The 19,790-nt window shown below is 32.5% G+C and overlaps 1 protein-coding gene across 2 annotated transcripts in view; it reads left to right on the forward strand.

Annotated features, from left to right (window-relative positions):
* LOC124369065 overlaps positions 1-19,790 on the forward strand; it is a 92,288-nt gene that overhangs the window by 17,400 nt on the left and 55,098 nt on the right. For both annotated transcript variants that reach the window (XM_046826777.1, XM_046826778.1), the window contains exon 2: positions 3,229-3,276. The gene's annotated coding sequence lies outside the window, so the exon portion shown is untranslated. The remainder of the gene's footprint in view (positions 1-3,228; positions 3,277-19,790) is intronic.

Raw genomic sequence — 19,790 nt, forward strand, 5'->3', positions numbered from 1 at the left:
TTGCAAAAATTTAATTTCCTTTTGGCAAAATTCCAAAGAGTTCCAACAAAAATTGAGAGACCTGTATGCCACATGTGTCACATCAGCCTAACCATTGTTACATACAGATTTGGACTATTGCGACATATCCCATTCCAAACAATGAAATCATAGAGGGCCAAGATAATGCACAGTTTTTATGGCAGTTTATGTGAACCTGGCAACCAAAATTGTTAATTTATAATTAGTTATGATCTGACTATAGACACATACTACGTGCATTGAGAAAATCCATGTTGATACGAATGTTGATTCATGTTGTTTTATCTTGATGAATATTAAATGGAGGTATTGTCCAGCAAAGGAAAACCTTTTGTCGTATACACTTGTTTCCAAGTTGAATTAATAGTTTCTTTCAAGTCAAATTACTGGCTTTTATCAACGCAGCTGCAAAGAAAGACATCATGTACAGCGTAATGCTTCTTATATCCTCATATAGGATAATTCTGGGAATCTGTGGACCCATCTTTAAAAATTATCTTTCTCAAGACTTTGATAAAGTAAAAAAGGTCAAAAAAATGAGAAGGGCTCATCAAAGTTGAAACTGTTTAAACGCCTTTTAAGATCCAAGTCCAGAGCCTTTTAGTCGTTCACAACTCACTACCTCTTACTTTCTAATTGGAAGTCTTCTCAAGACCGTATCTTTAATTACCTAACTAATATAATAAATCTGAATTAAACATTTAATCACAGCTTGTTGCTTTTATCATTTTATAAACGTAGACATATATTTTTTACCACCTTCTTGAACTTTTTCCATTATCTATCTGCGGTCTCCTAACAGTCATACTGATACTCGTTTGTGTTAAATAAAGATTTGAATTCATTCCGGTTGGAAACTTCAGAATAAATTTGGTAAATACGAATTTTGGTAGCCTAATGACTTATTTCCAGATGTTACATAGAATACTGTATCTGAACTTAATCGCGATTGTAGGGTTCGATACATTATAAACTTCCTGAGGTATAACCAGAAACATTCATGAACAGTGAAATAAAAAATACAAAACAGCATTTTACTAAAGTTTATTATTTATGTACTCGAAGTACAGAGCGTCTAACTGTAAGATATAGTGGATACAACAATTATGGCTATAATAATATTCTAATAGCCTCTCCATCTTGCCGAGGCATGCCAACTCGTCAATAACTTGTACTGGCGACAGTCATCCAGTAAGGAAAATCCGAACTTGTATCAGTTTTAGGTCAAGGGTCTTCTGTCATAATTTAATCTCCAGGTATTTGAGCTTCGGAAGAGCAGGTTGCCGCGTTGTCAAGGGCGTCAAGACATTTATTCGAATGCTGCCTTGACCTGAGACTAAGAATATTTTAGCAAAACATTGATGATTCTTCCCCTTATTGTGTTCGATACGATGATGCTTACTCAGATCTTGGCTCATAGAGATGATCTGAGTAAGAATCCCATTTTAGAAAATGGGAAGTTAAAGCTAAAAACTCCCACATTATTAAAAAAACTTTAACAACTTGAAATATCTGTTGGCCTAAATGAATATGCCTAATGTACCAAATCAAGATGTAAATAAAGAATTGTGTATATGTAACTTTTGGTTAGTCAGCTGTGTTGGGAAGAGTTGACTCAATGCAAATACCGAATTAAGGTCGGGAGAAACCCAATCGCACAAGATTGTATACAAACGCAATTTATAGGGTCTTCCCATTTGATCAGCAAAGCCTAACTCTCTTTGATCAAGCTATGTCAATAATTTCGGGACATTTCCTAATAAACGAGAAATGTTTCTAGGTCGATAACGTGATGTATTTGCACCAACCGCTAATAGCTGTTTCTTAAAATTTCCAAAGGGTTGCCCAGTCCGAGCCATCCTGGCAATTCCCAATGAATGGGATTAATTTCTTGGTTGTGATATTGCTGACGTGACGTACTTATACCAGCTGTTTAAATCTAATTGTTGGAATATTCTTGGGGTTAATCACTCTGGACCATCTTGACAATTCCTAATGCCTATTTTAAACATTTTTACCAGCTGATAGTAGTAGTGTATTTGAATATTTTTGAGGCTGGAGTCATCTTGATAATTAATAACTGAACGGATTTGTTGCTTGGTTGGGAATTTGCAAATGTGAAATGCATACAAGTATTTGTTCCAGCTGTTAGTTCATTGTTGCACCAGATTGGATACCTAAACACAATTACGGTTTTTATTGAGCTAACTATATCCTTTCTTTTAGAACTCATCTAAATACACAACATACCGGTTTCAATATAATCTGATAAAATCAGCATTTACCAGAACATAAATGTTGTCTTCTTAAGTATGAATAAACATTCTAACATTGAATAAAGAAGAATTACACCAAATGTTAGTGCCCAATAACGAACTATATAACCTTCAAATATGTGTCATATACTATCATTTACAGATTAATAAATATAATTAGTTGCATGCAAACATTATATCGAAATGGATAATCCGTCTTTGAGTCGTCTTATTTGTTATCACGAGGATCCAGCTGAGAAAGGCATTAAATAAACTAACACAATGAACATATATCTAGTAATCAGACAATTTCTTTGGAAATTATAGGTCTAACTAAATACAAATAGTAATGTTCTCGAAGTTTTCATTGTTCATCACAGTTTAGAAAAAGTATGAAGTTTAGGAAATCATTTCTTCTCCAGATTTCATAACATTTAATTTTAGCTAATTGTATTTTTCTCATGCATTATGTAATCCATATTTAAATTAATAGGTACTATTAAACTCTCAGAAATCTTCTGGTTCATTTTGTACATAACAAAATTTTGGGAATGTCCACATACATAATATTCCCATGAAAAACATATAATGTGAGGGATCATGGGGTAATTTTAGCCTTAACTGTTGCTATGTCAGGGTATCTAGCACAGTTTTAGCATCTTATACTAATAAAACATTTGCGTAGATAATGAGTGAAATAATACTCTAAACAATAACATTACCGTAATATTATTCTAAGTTAAGTTCACGGCGTATTTCTTGAGTAAAGATATATCTTGAATGAGTTTTTTATATGTGTATTAAAATAATTATGAGTAGTATACACAAATATTCATTTGTGACTATAGGTAATTGTATTTTTTATGCCGTAAGATACAGTAAAAAGTCTGTGAATGGATTTAAATATTGCGATAACAGCAAGTATATTGATTCAATTTTTCTTTTGTTTCAGGCATAACTCTATTCTTCAAGGATACAATACAGTTCTTTCAATATAAAGGTAAACTAATTTCCATGTAATTAATTAAATATAATATGGCTTGCCTATTTGAAACATTGTGGGTCATTTTGTAAACGCTATTTACTGTAGACAACCCCTGTCACTGAATCTGTATGCAATATACACTCCCAAAAGTCACACCATTGTGTTTCGTCATCAAAAGATTAATATGTATAACAAAAGATAGTATGATTGGTAGTATCCCTAAACCCATTGGGTCTATTCTTACCAAACCCAAAATATCTCTTCCAGTAGTCAGACAGAATTGTTATTACATCTTTCCCATAAGTGTAAACATTTGTAGCAAATAGTTCTCGTTATTTCTAAAGTAATTTAATAATTCATTGTTAATTAACATAGTCACAAAATGGATTTGTTCACAAAAGCCTATAACTAAACAGTATAGTTTTGAGTTATAGTACGTCTAAACCATGATTTACTTTGCTGTCGTTTACTACATTGATACGAAAAATAATTTAAGGCTGTCAGTGCAATAAAAAAGTGTTATAATCTCGTTACTGTATATTTATTTATACAAACATTTGGAAATAGTGGCAATTTCATTCTTTTGTTGCAGTTTTAGAAAACAGTTTCAACTTTTTTTATAATTGGGAAGAGTTGTATGTGTAGGAGTCATTTATGGCTAATATTTGTTGGAAATTTGGTAAAAACGTACCTAAAACTAACTAATCATTATGAATGGTTTTAAATTGTCATCCATGGTTCGTTATGAAAGTGAAATCAGAGTAGGGTGAGCTTAATATAAAATTTAAAGCAAAATCATCGCTTCGTAGAATAAACAATTGAGTGATGAAATCAGTCACACTGTAAACAGTATTTTTTATATGGTGTATACAAATAAAACCTAATTGGTTATATAATATGTCTATTAAAATATGCCTACGCTGTCTTCACTCTTGAGCTAAGCCTTATACCAAATTTTATAATGGTGTTAAGTAACATATTCTTTACATGGTTCAAACATGATTTCAGTTCACAGCTGATGTATTATTTTAGCTTAAGGTTTTATAAATTATAAATTTAAATTTGTGTCCATTTCTTATGGTAATGATTTGAATTTCTTATCTCGAAACCTTTGACAGTAGTCCTTAAAAATACAGATGGCTGATGCAACATTTCAAAACTGACTAATTAAGTAAATCAAATAATCCTGCACTAATTGAAATAATGACTAATCGTGGAGGCCCATATTATTTCTATAAAACACATATAATTGTGCAAATAAAAGGTATTGTATCTAAATTTAGTTGTGTAGGAGAAACCTTTAAGAAACATACACCTAATTTATATTAGTGCACAAATGAGAGTTGCGTACACTTATTTTATTTTCATGCATCTTTTGGTTTGAAATCACGGGCGTTATACTAGACTTTTACGATTTGACACTCTTTATTATTTTATTTAGTTCAACAAAGTACAGGATTTATCACTGTAATTAAACGTTTGTTCCTTAAATTTTTCTTAATTGCAATTGTTACATTATCCAAGTACAGCAGGACGAGAAGTAGTCTGTTAATTGTTGTCTATTGTCCTTAAATTAAAATCATGCTATATTTTAAAAAGTAAATTATATTTCAGTGCAGGTTTTTTTCAACCGCATTTTCAGACAAGTGAATAAAATCAGTTAAAATACTAACATAAAACTTCACCACCGATTGTATATAAACTATGTTTATACCCACTATAGTACGAGAGGTATCATTGCAAACCTGGGTTGTGGCAAATAAAATGCTGTTTGTGCACTTACACCTGAGATATAATGTTTAAAACTCGCATGGGTAAATGCTTCTAGCGTACAGCACACTATTAAAAATATTAATTAAGATCTCTTTGCATTACTTATATATAACACAGGCTTGCAATGATATGCCTTTTACTATAATAATATATAAGCAGGATTTGGTGACGGTAGACACTTCTCGAGGCTTTTATGTATGAATACTCTTTTTATGGTAACAGAAAGTTCGGCTAATAAAGTACGTACATTTTATGTATGTCAACCTGCACTGTTATGAGATGAAATTAATTAATCTATTTTGATTTTATTAGTACTGACATGACAATATAAGCTGCGGGTATGTTTTACTGTTAGGAATATAATTATCAATATTTGGTGATCTTGATACATTTATGGGTCTAGATAACGCAGTGGGTTGGCCTGAAAATTGATCTTTCTTCCTTGGGGCGTGGTTAATGATAACATTCTTAAGACTTTTCTATGTAGAGCATATTTAGCCAGCACTCTGAGTCTATTTACTTTCGGAGATTTATATATTTTGGTACATAAAATATAGGTTACTCTTGTTCTTGATTAAAAAGTATTCGGTAAGCAGCATACTTTATTGTGGTTACAAGAGTATGATCACGAGGACAAAATGTATGATAGGTCTAGTACTGTCTGAAACTCACCAGATATTATTTTGTACTCGAGTTGACAATAAAAATTACTTAAGGTGGTAAGCACTTTATCGTTATTAATGTTTTTAATTTTCAGGAAATACCTTGTGATATGTACGTGTGGAGTGCTAAAAAGGTTATGTATGATTGGTGACTTACCAAACGTCACCATATAAACTTTGAGCTATAACAACCTCCAAAGGTATATGTATATAAATATATTATGATAGTGACAATCAGAGCTATTCATATCTCTCAATATGGTTTATTAAAGAAAGTCAATCAATACCCCGTAAACATGACAAATATTGAAGGTAAAACAATTATTTATTTAAATTGGGAGAAATAGACCGAAATAATCAAACCTATATGACATAAATATATTCTTAATTCCAAACAAAATGATTACATCACATTTTTATAATAATACTAAATCAAATAATCGTAGTTAAAAATCTGGAGTAAACGTAATTTTTATTACGCTGTAACAGTCGCACAACGCAAACAAACAATTATGATAAAGCTTTATAACGTACTGTAGAAAACTGAACGTAACATAAACGTATATGTATGTTTCAATGACAATAAATAAAATGTCCGGAGTGTACGATTTATTATTATATAGTCATCAAAATAAAAAACATTTCATACTCTATGATTAAAAAAGGTCGAAATAATACTAGATTAGTTTTTCTACACACGTCAAATTATTAATACATGTTGTAGTCTGTTGACTTGTTCGTTCAGTAAAGTCGATTTAATACTTTGCTAATCTTATTGTTGTCTTATAACCATCTTTAATTCTTACTGAATTCTAAGGATTGAAATTAAAATCTTAACGCTACAAAATTTGACCGGAAAATACAATAAACATTTGTCCGGTAGGGGTTGATGCCTGTGAAACACTGAGAGCCCAGGCACCACCCTACTTGCTGTTAAGTACATCATAATGACTAAACAAGCAACGTAGTCGAAAACCTGATTTCCAGGTACCTCATGAGGTACTTTATCAGTATTAATGTTCAACGCACGCTATATTTCAAAGTCTACTGATAATGAATCTTATTGTGTTCTACTGATTCGATATATTGCTTAGGAATCCGCTACATAAAGTCGCATAGTTATATACATTTAAAATATTGTGATTTTATTACAAGCATTATCACGTTCAGTTATTTAGATAAAGCTATATTCTGTGTCAAAAATAATATAAATAGTATTAAGAGGATAAGAAATTTTCGTTATCCACAAAATATACTTTATTGTCTTTTAAGTTCACCCGATATCCACAACTGGGAATTAACAATTTCCCTTACCCCACACAAGTTCCTGAAACTCGAGCAGCCAATCTGTTATGTATAATCTCATTCGGGGAACAGTATCGTGAAACCGTAGTTTTAGTTACCCTGAACAGCCTAGAGTTCTACACCCTCACTAGATTTCACACTCTGGGACGACCACATTCCTACGTCATCTTGCACACGTTTATTGGCATATCACTTAGCAATCAATGTCACACCTGCATAAGTGAAGGATCATTAGAGCTACCAAGCGTCACTATACAAACTTTGAGCAATCAACATCTCCAACGTTGAACATTACTAAGATTTCATATGATTAAGATATTGTAGAGAACACATTTTTTATATTATATTATTGGAGAACATAATTTATAAGCGCTGCTGGAGTTTTAAGCGAGACTTTGTTTGTACTATGTTCAAGGTACAATTGACTGATCCAGTGTACGTTTTCAGTTGATTCATTGAGTTTCACATCTGAGTAATGCATTTATTTAAAAGTAGATATCTGAAATGCACCAGCACGTACTCAAAAATTTTTAGTAAACCCTATTTCTTATCTTCTACATTTTACCGACCGGAACATCAATCCGTATGTGACGGATTAATGACTATAACGGATTAAACAGACTCACTTGTGTAATGGATATCCTGGGCTCCATTTAATTCAGCAGTTATTACTACGAAACAGTAGAGAATATAAACCATAGTCAATAAAAAAATAAAAAAGTTGTATGCAAACTTGATCTCAATCAAAGCGAAAACTTTATGGTACGACCCTCAAAAAAATGTAAACATGAAGTATAACTCCATTTTGGCTACTGCAGATTACTCAATATTGTCTACAACCACTCTACAAGCCTGTGACCCTCACATAAAAGAATTACTGTACAAGATAAACTGAGAATCTTTAACTATAACTCTTCTAAATTTAATCTGTCTCGTACTGACCAACGTCTTCCCGAACAACCTAACCTTAAATGCTGTTCACCAAGCTTAAAACAAGATCGCACAACTTTGTCATCCTAACCATCAATCGTAAAACCATATCTGTCGCAAATCAATGACGTCTGCATAGCTCTCATTCAAAATCTTACAGGAATTCCTGGAATCATCCACTTTTTGATCGTCTGATCAAAGATTGTTGGCTGAACAGAGTTTCCCTTTAGCGTGAAAATCGTCCCACTGCCGAAAATACTACCAAGGAAACGTTCAAAGGCAAGGAAAGGGCAACAAAAATACAACTACATTTCTCTGCCTAGTTGTAAGATGTGCAAGCGGGAGAGAAATCTTAGTGACTAGAATCTTGTTACAGGTCACCGGATTCCAGAGAAAGGATCAAGTAGACTTCCGACGCCGACTAGAGATAAACGAATCTCCTGAGGCAGGGCGTGTTGGTGGGCAAATAAATAAACACAAATCTCCACTATAACAACTAAATCTCCACCATAATAGCTTGATTCAACCTCTCAACTGAGCACCTTCACACATCTCGGCTCATATATTACCCATATAACTATTTAAATCACGTTTATACCCACAGCCTTAACATCTTATCTTAGGAATAACGAGAATGTGACCTGGGCTTATGCATATGGACCTGAAGAAACGCTCTGGATCTATTCTGTCACGATCCCCTCCACGAATAGATAATACGATAAGTCCCTACCTAGTTAACATAATAAACTGTGTGACAACTATAAATTGCTTCTTGCACCGACAACAAACAATATTAGGGGACTTCGAGTTCTAGTACATGTAAATTTTCTCACGTGCTGTTGGTGGACATGAGTTGTGTAACATATACCTGTAAGGTGTGCACCCAGGAAGGACTTTAAAAATTATCAACGAAGGAGGAGGAGAGAAAACGTTAAAAATTGCTTAGTTTGTGATATATACTACACCACCAAGGTCTATGCTGCTATTGTGAAGAAGGCTGTATAATGTACGTTCGATATCCTTCAATGCAGAAATATAACATTGAGGAACGATCTCTACAGGGTGCTGATTAAATGGTTTTAGAAGAAGGTACGGTATTTTCCTGCAACCATAGGTAATCAATTAATCAGTAACAGAGTAAGGATGAATTTGGAGGAAACAGCAGGAACATAATCCTAGATCCTTGAGAGAGCACCGCCAACAACAATCCTGATTGTTACTTGTTACATCAATAACTGTATAACTGATAAAAATAACTGAGAGGAAGCTGGTTCAACTTTCTTTGTCAGACCACGACACCCCCAACCAATACTAAGACATTTCTAGATGCGGCCAAAGTCAGTTAACCACTCCTAGCATATTAGAGACATTGTTTATCTCTCAGTTTCGCTGTTGTAAGATGTGGCTCGGACTTATTTTTTACAATACAGGGTGAGGTATAAGTCTAAATACACCCTTATAAAAGTCTAATGTTGCAATGAGTAAAAGTTTTACCTAGTAATCCTTATCTGTATATTATTAGCCAACTATTAAAAGTAATAGCGACATCGTTGAGAATCTTGGAATTCGTCATCTTAGATTTGGGTAGAATTTTCTATAAAGGAAGGGGATATGTGACACATCATATTGTATTGCCCCATTTTCAAGAATACAAACGTGACATCTTTAGATATTTTTAAGACATCTTTATTTTTAGGTGTTATGACTGTGCAATTCTAACCTAAGGCAAAAGTTGGAATACAAGGGTTAGGACCTATAGAGTTGTCTTAAGAATGAAGAAGTTCAAAATGATTTCATATCTGTTGTCCAATTTGAGAAATTCTACCCAAATCCAAGATTTTCAAAGAGATTTCAAAATGAACGCCACTGTTATTATATCTAATAAATGTTGCGTTCCCATCTACGCACACCATATATCAGCCTCCATTATAATTCCTAACAACGTTTCACTTTTATAGGGTGTATCTCAACTTTTGCCTCACCTATTATACCAAAAGAAATATTACGTAAGTTACAGTTAGGGCCATTATTTGGAATGATGGTGTGATATTACAAGTTAAAGCTAAGCTGCTTTTCTACTGACCTTTACCATAACCATTAAATTACCAGATACAAAATTGCCAGTTCCCATCTACCAGGCCAGGCCATCTAAGCCGAGGAAAACATAAACCGCCCTTGTTCATTCTCATAAAGTACTTAAGAACGGCAAGCGACAGTGGTATGCTAGTGATAAATCTTTAATGATACATAGCAGAGTAGAATCCATGAACATACGACGTACATATGAAAAGGAATGCGAATAAAGGTGAAACTAACTATTAGCATCAAGATTGATTTCATGCGCACTCAGCTATCTCTTCCTTACTTATGTACTCGTACAGAGTCTCTACTACATTATCGACTTTATTACAAATTGAGATATTAAACATATTCCGAGTGGAGTAATAAAAAGTTATAGGTGTTTCTAGTTGGTATAATAAATTCATGATTTTAAAGGAAGTAGGATTCCTTCAAACATAGTGGACGCGGACTTGTATTTTATTATTATTCTTAGGAGATGCCAATTTCTTTTTTAACTTAATCATACCATTCCCCATGAATCAGTCGTATACGATTAAAAAGAATAAGTGGGCAGAGTAAGCATATACAGTTTAAATTGACAATATTTACAAACATCTCATGTCAACACAATATTACTTAAAATTCATCTTGACCAAATCACAGTAATTATTATTAGGTATAATAAAATTTTATTCCTACAGTTGTTTTTAAGAAAATTACCTGTTTTTATCTTATACTGTAAATACACGTGTTACCATGTTTTGGGTCAAATTACTTTTCTCGAACAGTCCGCAGAAAATTTAGGATATGTAATAAAATCCACACAACTGCAATCTTAAATATTATAAGAATTTATTTTTACATTTATGTTTCTCGCACCATTAACAAATCGACGCAGTGCGGAAATGTCCGCAAATCTCCGCAATAAAACGGAAAACTTACACCTAATGGATGAGGACCAATGTGGACCTGACATACAGATCTAGAGGACACACAGTATAAGCGTTGGTTTAGTTACTTGCTTGAAACAGTACTAACCAGCCAAGCCATAAACCTCAAAAAACTTCAATGTAAACTTTTTTTGTATTTTACAAAGTTTATAAGTATCTCGTATAATCACCGCGACAATCAACCGGTTACAAAAATTGGTGTGTATAATATATCTGAGCAACAAACAATTCATCGTTTGAATTATGCCAGAACTCAAAGTATTCTTCATTATGGACTCACGGCGTTAGTGTTTTTTTGTAAGCCCAAAACAGGTGTTTTTTGTGAACCTTGCACTTACCTTTGCAGTTTTTTCTGTATTATATAAAAAGAAGGTAGCTCTCGGTTACTGATCGTATCATTCTCCAATGATCTTGGAGGAAATCAACAAGGAAAACTCCTATCTAAGTCGAGGATTCGAACCCAGACCAACTCTTATACAGACCAGCCCCTCACTCAGTGCGGTTCATAATTTTCAGCTTTTACGAGAGAGTTTTAATATAAAACGTTATAGTCAATGACAGCTTTTATTCGAGTTTAATTTATAATAATTATAATAGTTAGAAACTCACTAATTTGTATTTTTTTTTAGGGGAAAGGTTATAAATTTTAGCCATATGTATAATTAAGGAAATAGTGGCAGTTGGTTTTCACTTTCTTTTAAAATATAACCATTAACGAAAACTACTCTCTCATTTTATTATTTTTTCAGTTTTCCAGTGTATTTGTACATGAATAGTGGAATGAACTAGAACTAGAGCATCGTATGAAGTATTTAATTGTTTAGTGAAATTGTTCATATAAATTTAAAAATAATTATGACCCAACACTATCCCTTTATTTACCATACTATTGGTAATATTGGATTAAATTTACTCTAAATTGTAATCCCTAAATTTAATTTCCATTCTTAAATTTCAGATATTTATCCAATACAGATATATAAGTTATGTTATAAACGTTTCGATACAGAAAAAACAAATACTTTTTCTTTATTACTTAAAATACAACATGTAGGAAAGGGGTTTGATGAAGGCGCCAACACATTTAAGGTATTCTTACAATAACTGGAACATACTCTTTAAACTGTAACAATTGTTTCTTTTTAATTGGGCAATTACACAGTTCTGCGACAGAAAAGTTGTCTCAAATATATTTAGTGAACTTTATAGTATTTAAAGCCCTGATTGCGCGGAAAATAGTGAAAACACTCCATTACGTACAGTTTGGTCACAAACAGTAATTAAATTTTGTTCTATTTTACATTTTCTTGCAGAAAGAACATGATAAAGTTTGAGAACAATATAATATAATTCCACGTAGATTATTGCAATTAGTTAAGAAATTATTTTAAAATTTAATATGTTAAGGTTTTGTGATAGCCATTGATATATTAGACAGGCTGGATTACAATCTACAGGCTTAGCTGCATAGACTTGGGACTACCTAAGGACTCAACAGAGCTTTTAGGCTCTAGACCGAAACAAAAGCATCTTTGGGCTCCGAGTACTTCCTTTTTTTTGTATCGAGCTAGTGAAAAGAAGTTTGTCGTTCTCCCAAGAAGGTGGCCTTGTTTTCTGCAATGGTATGGGTGAAGTTTTAAGATAGAATATGATCCAGATGAATGGATAGATGTTATTGACACATCCAAAAGAAGTCTAAACACAGTTCTTCTTCATATTGGAATTAAGTATTCCTCGGTTCATGTTGGATATTCGGCCCATTTAAAAGAATGTTATGAAAATCGTGAACTGTTCTTACACATACTTAGTTATTCAAATTACAATTGGAAAATTTGTGGTGATTTGAAAGTTTATATGTTGCTTTGTCAACAAGGTAGTTACACAAAGTTCCCTTGCTTCCTCTGTTAGTGAAACGGTCGTGACAGAAAGTGAAATTATATAAAAATGAGTAGCCAGCAAGCGGCCTTGGAGTTGAGAATTAAAAATGTTGAGAGTAAAAGTCTTGTTGATCCCATATAGATGTGACTCCCCAATACTTCACATTACATTGGATGTAATGAAACAGTTTGTGCAGGCATTCCCAAAAGAAGGGTTTTTTCTCGTTACTTTGTGAGTAGTTTCCTGGTTTGTTCGAGGCAAAGCTAAAAGAAGAAGTGTTTGTCGAGACTGAAATAAAAAAAACTCATTAGAGTTTGAGAATGAAATGGAAACAAATGAAAAAGTTGCATGGGTATCTTCTTTTAAATTAGTTGGAACTAGTTTTCTTGAAAACAAAAGGACCCAAATTACAAGTCAATCGTTGCAGATATGTTGTAATACGTCAATATACTTGGTTGTAACATGACTATAAAAGTTCATTTTATTCACTCACACCTACATACTTTCCTGTAAACCTTGGTGCTGTAAGTGAAGAACAAGGGGAAAGGTTCCATCAATAAATCAAGGGAATAGAAAGAAAGAACCAGGGATGATAGCAGACTACTGCCGGATGTTCAAAAGGGACGACCCTCAACAAACATACAGTTTGGTGAGCACAAAAAGAAGCTTTGATGGAAAGCAAAAACACTGCAATAAGGACCTTTGAGTATGAAATTATGCAAATTTTAAATTTCTGTACTGTATATGTAAATTATGGTATTTATTTTGTGTTTAATAAATAAATAACATTTAAATACGTTAACATTTAAGGTTTCATTTGGATTTTCCTCAAATGTACTTGAGGAGATAACATGACGTACCTTTGAGAGATAACCTAACGTAATAGAAAAGATTGATTGCATTATTGAGTTCAGCACTGAAAAGTACACAGAACTCATGCTATCGAAATACAAACAACTTTCAATAGGTATTATGCCTTAGACCTCTGTTATTCTTTGAAATATATTCTATTACAATTGTTTATATCCAAAACAATAGGCGATGAAATCTTTGGGAGATGTTTATATGACCTTTTAACTGCTCTAGAAACTAAAGAGAGAAGCTCTCGATGGATTAGATACGTAGATCCGCTGCCAATAACAGATCCTTGAGCCAGATGAGAGTGAGATACTGTCTGTATCAAGGATCTACTTGATGTTTTTCACAGTGAAGATGTTCGATATTCCTTCGGCAATAGATACTACAGTGGAAGAGTGAGAGGAAACAAGAGAAAGAGAGATAGATAACAGTTTACTTTCCCCTGTATGGCTGGAGGTCGCCAGTAATAGTGTCATGGTTGGCTATGATACATGGTGACTTGCCAAACACACACGCGGACCAATTGAGGGCTTGCAGTGCTTACATATTGCATTTCTGTTCTGCAATATGTTCTACTTGCACTAAACACAAAATATGCCAAACAAAAGTCTTACAAAATGGTCAGTTTTAGTGGTTTCAAAGAACTAAAGTTAACTGTGATATAAAAAAATATTCAAGGACATTAAAACCGTTTACATTTTTAACTTAAAATACCGATTATTATAAATTTGAGACGATTTTACCGTAATGGTAAAATGTGGGACCAAAGGGATATTTGTTTTGCTTTGTTCAATCGCACGACTTTAAATATTTTAGCATAATTTTGGAATGTGAATCCGAAAATAAAATGAAAACGGAAAATGAACTTAAAAGCATGCGTAGTGGTTTATGAAATAAAAGTGGGTTTGTTTTCGAAATTGCCTTGATTGGATTAGCGGGCGCGCCCTTGTGGAGAAAGGAGTTTTACAAACTCTTGCTCAAGGTATGTTTGCACATTACACGTATCTCTCATGTTTTCGTAATATTGGCTTTGGAATGATGCTCTTATGAATGATTTACCCCCATTTTTGAAAGGAACCAACACATTTCTGATTAGTATCGAAATTCAAAATGCTGCTATCCTTATAATAATTACTAAAAAGATCTTAGTAACGCCTATATAAAAAAATATATGGAATAGAAAGATCAAACTTTATATATAAAATTAAGTTGTATCAAACACATATTGAGATTATAGGTTTACTTAACTCTGTACAGTGGTTTAAAAAGAGTATAAATTCCAAAAACACCTATCAACGAGAAAATAAAAACACAAATTTGATATTCAGAAATTAATTCACGGTAAGAGATTAATAAAATAGTGACTTAAAACATATTAAACATATTTATTTGGGATTTCAAATTTTCGAGTTTAAATTTAAGAGTTTAAGTTTACCTTTAGATTTTAGAATTCCCACAATGTATGTACTAACTAAAGTGACATATTTTCTGAGCTGAATGTCAAGGAAAAGGTGAGCACAGAGAGCGGGAATAAGGTCACAAAAGCGGAACCGGTATTCGTTACAACAGGGGAAGGCCTGAGACACCACGAGCCTGAGACAGCCTTCTGCGAAGTTTGTCTCATGTTTTGATTAGTCCTTAAAGCCTCGCTTTTTAATACGTTTAAAATAAAATACAAAAAGCCCATAGAGTGTAAAGTAAATTAGAACGTAATAATTGAGAGAGCATTTTATTGGATTAGTTTAAACTGATATTCCTGTCTGTCTGTTATTGACTATAGTGGTTAGGAAGACAACAATGAACCCCAACGAAATAACCACTTGCAGATTAGAAAACTGAATTTTAATGTGTAATTAGTCCTATTATACGAGGGCTTGGGCTTTAATCCTATTATTGTTGACTTTTAATTTTTAGGCCAATTGGGTGGCAAAAAGTTTTATATATTTTGTGTAAGAAAATTACTGATAAGTGATTTATATTACTTACTTCTTACAAAACAGCTGTAAATGTAACCAGACACGCAAAGTGTATAAAGATAAAATAAGGTCTCTAGATATCTTTAATTTTAATAGCCAACTAAAATACTTGGTATATCACTGGAAATAAAATAACAAATCCTGCATATGTAAAATATGTTGCATACTCATTATAATTACATTATAGCTGCAGTAGGATATGAAATCAAAGGTTTCATCTTCCTATATCTCAATATTCTATTGAATTATAAAATTTCTACGAAGCGAGGCTTAAATAATCAAATACTATTTAAATTTCGGTGACAAATCTATTTTCTCCTAATGCTCAAGCGTAGTATTGTACTTTGTATTTCTATGTTGTACTTTATATGTACAAATATGATGTACTTATGAAATAGGACAATATGTAAATGTAAAAAACTATGCTTTGTTTAAAGTTGGTTATTGACGATGGAAGGTTTGAAAGGATAACTGAATTTCAAACATTTGCCATCGTTATTTGTTAAAAATTGTATAACACAACGTTTCGAGCATTGGAATCTATCCTCTTTGTCAGCTGGAGGGGTATTAATAAATACAAAAATATTCTAAGAGATCTGTTATACTTTTTTATAGAACTATATTACAATTATGATTTCCCAACTTTATTTATTTATATTTATTCCGTGTCTGAAGTCACTTTTCATTTTTATTCAAGGAGACAGAATATCTCATCATATTATTGTAATACCCAAAAAAATTAACACTAGTTTCTGTACGACACGGTACACAGATGGTGACTCACAGCAGGCTGGCAGTAAGGGTTGCAGCGATCAGCTGTGATAGAGTGAGCGTGTAATAGGGAAAGAGTTTTTCTCTCTAAAACGGGACTTTGAGTGAGCGTAAGAGAGGGCTTAAATCAGTGATAGTCCATAATGATCAAGAGATTTGGCTTACCACATCGCATATTGTATACAACTCTTGTTATTACATTTTTTAATTAGAAATTGTCAATGGAATATTTAAATGCAGTTATTCTTTCAAGAAATATACAGATTATTCATTTATTGAAAATTAGACGTAAAATAACCAACATCGCAAAAATTCTACGAGTACTGAATTCGGAGTTTGCTAGACTGATTTAAACGTGCTAATTCATATTTTGAGAAACACGTAAATGAAGCAAGACTACCTAGTTTGCAAGGATAACCCAATATCGAATAATACCGAAGATACATACAAGTTAGCCCATAACCCCAAAAATAAAATATATTGAACCTCTTTTTGAAAATATATTTAAACATACTAAAATGGGCTATCAAATTAAATAAATTGGTTTCCTAAATCCAGAATTTATTTTCATCAATACCCATAATCTTTAAATATCTTTATATAGGAAACACTCTCTTCGGTGTATAACATCGTTATATTGGACGCAATCAATGTTTTATTTGTGTTGTTTTCTTACTCACATAGACACAGTTATGTGGCAATAACATTTCTTTTATATGTCCATATCTCCTCGAATGTCCAACTGAAATATGGGTTAGGTCCTGAAAGGGTCATCGCTGTTGCCGATGTCTTCGGATACTGCCAACTCGGTCGCCCGGTGTGAAATGTATCCTGAAACGTCTTGTTACCTGAGACACAGTTTTAAGACTTGTGTTTCGTGAATTTTTAAATAAGTTAATTATTCTCTAAATAGTTGATCATTTTAAACCATTAATTCTCCATCTGAATTATCTAAACGAATTCCTTTAAAACTTAACGACGCTTACCTCAAGTTACTTAAATCACAACCTGTAACAAAAATCACAGTCTAAAAGGATCTGATTTAAATTGCCCCTGTTGCTACTTTAAAACGGTGGGTGAATTCAAAACACGTTCAAATTAATAATTTTGTTTCATCCAATTATTTGTGCGTTCTGAAATTTTGACTGTATTTTAGCACTTTCTAAGATTTTCAATAAAAAAATTTAAAATTGAGATATTTTGCTCTTAATTTTAATTTTACGGTATGAGCAATATTTCCGTATGTTCAAATATTTTTGAGTTTAGATAATCCAAATGTACTTGGCAAATTAAATTATTTTAAATTTTGTATGAAAAATCGTGCAACTTCAGAATGAAAATAAATTATAATTTAAATAAAATGTATATTTTGTACCTATATAGGGAGAATGTTTTAGGTTATTGTTATAATATTAAATATGATACACATAATGTGTATATAGGTATTATATTTTGAGTTTACCTGGGGTTTGAATTTGTAAAAGTGAACATATTTCCAGAGGATGTATAAGAAACTAAGTTTAAATAGATCAAGTGAATGTAAAATCAAGCACGCAGTTTATTTTTTACTTTACGCGTTGGTACAACGTACGTCACTGTTTAATCCAAAAATGAGAGCTTATGCTTCCAAAATATGAGTACATTTTTAAATTAGGAAATGATTTTGTTATACTACACCATAATAAATATAATAATTAACTTTTGTTAATAGGTTTTTATAGTGATTGGTGAAAATGTTAATATTCTAATAAGGGTTTAACAATTATTTACATTGTGATGAGTGGGGTAATAATTTATTAAAATTACAACAAGACCAGACCGTTACGTCTCTGACATGGTGATACATCTTGGTTTATAATTTGCTACCTTGATAAGTCAAATACTAACAAAGCTGTGCAAATTAATACAAAGTTACTAATAAACTCATATGTTTCTAAATATGTAAATTTTCTGAAATAATAAGCTTCATACGACACTAGCATATCCACTATGTTTTTATAATAACGTTTTACCAATATGAGAGTAATTTGTAATATTTTAATAAACTTAAAAAAACATACTAAATTTAGATATTAATTTCTTTTTTGGAATGTGATATGGCCATTCCAAACGTCAAAGGAGCAAGTTTATGTCCCTTACTTTTTTTAAGAGAGTAGTTTTTTTAGGGGTTGAAATAAATTTCAAGCCTAAGTATTCAACTATCAAAAACCAATCCAGAGTTAAATGTCACAAAACATATCTAATGTTGACATGTGTACATTTAATTCGATCACTTTTACAATGCAATTGCTTAACTTCCTTCTTGAGGTCTAAAACTAACTTTTAAATGAAGAAGCGGTCCCACAAAGGACATAAACATGTTAAATTAATAGTGGCCAAGTACAACTATCCCCTGATGAATGTGAATATCATCACTTGAATATCGATATGTTTGTGAATACGATTTATGTTACGTGATGTCAAGGCTAGCACTCGTGAGGTCGAGCCCTAGCCAGCAATATCTGAGCGTGAACAGCGGAGATACATTGCCGAGAGACAGTTGAGGAGCTGGTGAGAGGACAAGAGAGTGAGAGAGAGAGAGCGAGCAAACCCCTCTACTGCTCACTCCAGATCCTCCACGGTAGGCCGCGCGTGTGCCGGTATGCTCGCATTTGGCCATCATTCGGGGGGGCCGAGTCGTACGATTCTGCTTCAGAAATTACACTCTTGAAGTGTCAGGATAACCAAATATTAACTTATTAATTGTTATCATTTTCAGAAGGATGTTGAAAACCAATGATACGATTCAATTTTAGTGGCGCATTTGGTTTTACAATGAGACACTGTTTAAAAGACAGTGTTTTATTTTATTATCACATTAAAAATGCATGGGTAAATTTTAAAAAGTATTTATGAAAGTATTATCAAAAATTTGTTACAATATTTCAAACAGCTTTTAGTTTAATTTTTTCACGAACGTGTACAAATCAGACCCTTTAAACATGAAGAGAATAAGTACAAATGCAATAGAATTACCAAATGATATAGTAAATCTGATGATTAACTGAGTAATATTCAAAAACATAACTACGGTAGGAAGGGTTGATTCAATGCAAATGATGAGTTTAGCTCTAATCTCACTTTCCTCTTAGTGCGGCGTCTTAAATCTGACACTGCCACAGACGACTCCTGGAATCTGGAGTTGAGAAAACAATATCAGTGTTAGGCTATTAACTCCTACAAATCAATTAATGGCATTTGGTACAATATATTATGTTCAATATCTATAAGGACGATATATTATTTTTTTAACTTCTGAATAAATTTAGAAAGACATTTATTACCAACAGCTTTGCTGTTTTCGACGTTTACAGTTTTTACTGTTT

This window comes from Homalodisca vitripennis, chromosome X (assembly GCF_021130785.1).
Source record: "Homalodisca vitripennis isolate AUS2020 chromosome X, UT_GWSS_2.1, whole genome shotgun sequence".
Lineage (NCBI taxonomy): Eukaryota > Metazoa > Arthropoda > Insecta > Hemiptera > Cicadellidae > Homalodisca > Homalodisca vitripennis.